The sequence below is a fragment of the Nelumbo nucifera genome, chromosome 1 (genome assembly GCF_055504915.1).
Source record: "Nelumbo nucifera cultivar China Antique chromosome 1, China Antique-T2T, whole genome shotgun sequence".
Classification (NCBI taxonomy): Eukaryota; Viridiplantae; Streptophyta; class Magnoliopsida; order Proteales; family Nelumbonaceae; genus Nelumbo; species Nelumbo nucifera.
The window spans coordinates 96,046,891-96,050,862 of record NC_142649.1 but is presented as its reverse complement, the minus strand read 5'-3'; the positions used below and the strand labels follow the sequence as shown (position 1 = coordinate 96,050,862).

Sequence of the window (3,972 nt, the reverse complement as noted above, 5' to 3'; positions counted from 1 at the left end):
AAAATGAGAAAATAAGCTAAGATGGTTTACACACTACATAAAAATTCATGAACTCTGTTTGTTAGAAGTGATTTGTTTGTTATACATTGAAGAAGCAAGAAGAGCTCATGATAGACGAAAAAGGACATAAATAAAATGGTAAGAAATGATTTAAATACTAATAATTTAACAGTGAATATAGCTTTAAATATAACGGATTGATGAAAGAGGATTCAAATATGCAACGAGATGGCATGGATGACGATGATAACGAGTTTTCATTATCAGGTTCTGAGGTTGATGTATATACTAATGCTTGTTCATGGAATAAAATATCAGCTTTTTTTCAAAAAAAAAAAAAAATAAATCGGCTTTGAATTTGTTTGGTCTTGATTCTAAGGGTGATTAGTTTTCAACCCACCCAATACTCAAGTATATTCCGGCATCTGGAATCGGGTAAGTGCACAGGCTGAAAGTGAGATCAGCCTTTATCATGGCAAAGCCCATTAGAACAGTTTTTACGACCTTGCATTGAGAATATCTCCATATTTATGTGCTTAATTTCATGGGGAAGATATTCCTAATGAAAGGTTACAAATGTTGATTGAAACGGTGGGAAGATATTACTAATGCAAGATTACAAATGTTGATTGAAACTGTGTGGGCACGGGCTTGCCCTGAGGGAAGCTGATCTCGCTGAAAGCTGGGTGGTGGTGGACGGAGGGAGCAGCTTCGGCTAGTGTCGGGGTTGGGATGGGGAGGGCTGCTTCAAATACCCGACAAAAGCTGCATATATCACATGTAGTTTTCAATGAAGATGGAATGGTGCCTTGAACCACGTGACCAGGCCCTCATCCCTTCCCTACTCCTTAGTCCTTGCAACAAATCTACACTTCCAGCTCCTTTTAATCCAAATTTTCAGCCCTATGTCAATCTTAAATCAATTAATAGAATATAATTTATCAAAATATAGTACATTTTATTTTTAAAATAAAAACATTTTAAACACATTCATTTATTTTAGTTGAGATATATGTTTGTTTTATTTTTTTATGCTAAAATATCTATCAACTTTTATGATTCATGTATGTATTTACCATGCTTCAAAATTTGAGGAGGATTTACCATTTACATTAAATTTGATAGGTAAATTAGATTTCTTTTTGGTAAATACCAATTTAATTACTAACACAAGAGGGTAAACCTTAAAAAAAAAACTAAGGATTGAAATTAAACCTTAAAAAATATTGTTTTTTTACATTATATAAAAGTTGATTAACCTTTAGTGGAATTAGATCTGAAAGGTTGTCCTAAACTATACTTTCCTCTATATTAAATAACGGAAAAAAAAAACAGTAATAGGAGAAATAGTATAAACATCAAGCGCTCAGTGAAAAAAAAAACAAAAAACAGAAAAAGGAAAACCGACACAAGCCAAGCTGATGTTGGGAACCCTTGCCTTGTGTTCTCACTACTGCCAACTGCTGGCTGCTGCTAACCCCAAACCTTAAGTTGCGAGTGATGCCTGCAGCGTATGTTAGACAAAGGGAGGCTCACAGGTCACAACAACTGTTCTGGTTGGTGTTCAATATTTATTTAATACTGATTGCAGAAGTAGCAACTATTTCGATTTTTACAATTTCAAAACTCGGAAAAAAAGGGAGGACTTCATTCACCCTCAAACGCTCAAACTCAGATTGTTTTTCCTACCCTAACCATGGAATTTTTTCTGAGAGAGAGAAAGAGGAAGAGAGAATTACAGAAAACTTCACTCACAACACAAAAAATGTCTCAACCTCTCAAAATGAGCAGGCACTGATGCAATTTGTTTCTTCCAATTTTTATCAAGACATAGCAGGAAAACTAATAAGATAATAATTTCTAATTTCTAGGATTAGTTAAATTTAAGGTGATGGATGGATGGAGGCAATGATCTGATAATGGGAACGAATCCAGGAAAAAATTACAGCCCAAGTAGCCATGATAGGTCTATTGGTAATGGTGATTGGGTATCTAGAAAGTAGACAAACCGTAAAAGAAATTAGAAAAAAAAAGAGAAAGAAAGATAGAAACTCGACTTGTGTAATTCTCTTCCATCCATGAAAGAAAGAAAAAAAAATTATAAAAAAGAAAAACAACCCAACTTCATCATCTCACCATCTGCTCATTCTCCTGACATGTATGTATAAGGCAAGAAAATGATGGTGAAAATCCCAGGTAGAGGAGAGACCAGCGGCCCTAGTGGAACACAAGAAATGAACAAAATAAAGCAAAAATACTAATAGAAAAGAAGTAAGAAAGAATCCACTTCATATATAGCAAGTAAAGACGGAAAAAACAACGAACCCCATGTCAGGAATCAATGGCTGTAGGTGGGTTCTGAGGAGGCTGTTCTGTCTGCTTAGGAGTTCCGACTGGAATTGCTATCGGGATGGAGTCGCCGGCGACGTTCGTATTAGGAGGTGGTGGTGGGGGGGGATCGATCCTCCCGTCGATGCAAGATGAGCACTTTCTCTCCACCCATCCTTCGAAATCGTATTGCCCATGGCCCATGATACTCCTTCCTGAGCAGAGTCGTCCAATCATCCCGGCCACAACTCCCAAGATTGTTATCACGGCAAGAACGGCAATCAGTGGCCCGACTGATCCGTGACTCGAGTGACTGCTGAAAGCCTGCTGATTAACAACCATGGGTGGCGGTTGCTGCTGCTCTAATGGCATTGACATTTCACTACAACTCACAAGACCGATTCTTCCTTTTTTACCTTCCTACAAATCGAGGTCTAAAAGCTGAAACTTTTTTGTTGTTCAAGTGTTGTGCTACTTGCGGAGACTGAGACTGAGACTGAGAGCACTAAAGGCAGATGAGAAACTTGCGGAGACTGAGAGCACTAAAGGCAGATGAGAAACTTGCGGAGACTGAGAGCACTAAAAGCGGAAAGAAACTTAGAGAAAAGAAAGGTTGGAGAAAGAGATTTATTTTGATGCTCCAAGGCATAGGAGAGTGAAAGATGAGATTTTTATTAAAGTTTATTTGTTCAAAACACAACAGTTATTCTGGGTTTCGTGGTTCTGCAACTTAGAACAGTAAAAGTTGCAGAGCTACCAACACAAACCTTGTATAAAAAAATGATTTTTCGCTTCACCAAAACCGGGGAGAGTGATAAACGGGATCTAGGGAGGCTTGTACAGAAAAGGAAAATGGGAAAATAAAAGAAGGAAAAATGTTCTTTGGTGGTTCTGGCTTTTGTGGAGCAGAATTGAACTATGTCTGAAGTGAAGCTGAGAGCAAGCTACGATTAACTAAAAGTGACTGTTAAAACCAAAACTAAAAGCGTAATAGTTCAACGCTGAACCCATAAAAAGAAACAGTAAATACAGATAGAGAAGAAAAGGTGGGGATATTTAGTGGGCAAAACCCTAGAAAGAACCCCTTTCAAATCGAAGACCCTTTTCAGGACTTTTCTGGTACTGCAAGAAATCATGGAAAACAACATTTAACATGCTTAAATAATGAAAAAAAATTTGAAAAACTCCACCATTTTTTCTTCACTCTCTATAGCCATAGCCCCATTTAAAAAATACCTTAAAAAAACTCCACCATTTTTTCTGGGCAGTCTGAAATAAAAAAAAAAAAATCAGGGAGGATTTCATTCTCATCTCATGTCTCCATGCAAGAATTTTGGGGTCTTAATGGCGGTTTGCTTTACCTATTTTGATTTTTCAGTGATGACAAATAAACAAAGAAATGAAAAATGTATTAATAAATAAATAAAGCATTGGTAACCAACGCCAACACACGCGCTGCTGGAGTGCTGGGCTCGTTTAGGAATTTGGAATGGTTGGGTGCTTGGTTGGCCCTGCTCCCACCTGAGAAAGACAAAGTGAGAAACTGCTTTAGCTTTTCCCTATTTGCTGGGGGAATCAGGATTCAGGAATGGGAAATGCCAGCAATTTAATCCATTGTGGGTCGCATGCGACCATGGTCGCAGC

The 3,972-nt window shown here is 37.6% G+C and overlaps 1 long non-coding RNA gene across 1 annotated transcript; it reads right to left on the bottom strand.

The window, feature by feature from the left end:
- Nucleotides 1-1,679: 1,679 nt before the first annotated feature.
- Nucleotides 1,680-2,465, bottom strand: LOC104605582 (uncharacterized). Its single transcript, XR_736648.2, has 2 exons — nucleotides 2,326-2,465; nucleotides 1,680-2,217 (listed from the first exon to the last, which is right to left on the bottom strand). It is a non-coding gene; the product is annotated as an uncharacterized LOC104605582 (long non-coding RNA).
- Between the last annotated feature and the right edge of the window lie 1,507 nt (nucleotides 2,466-3,972).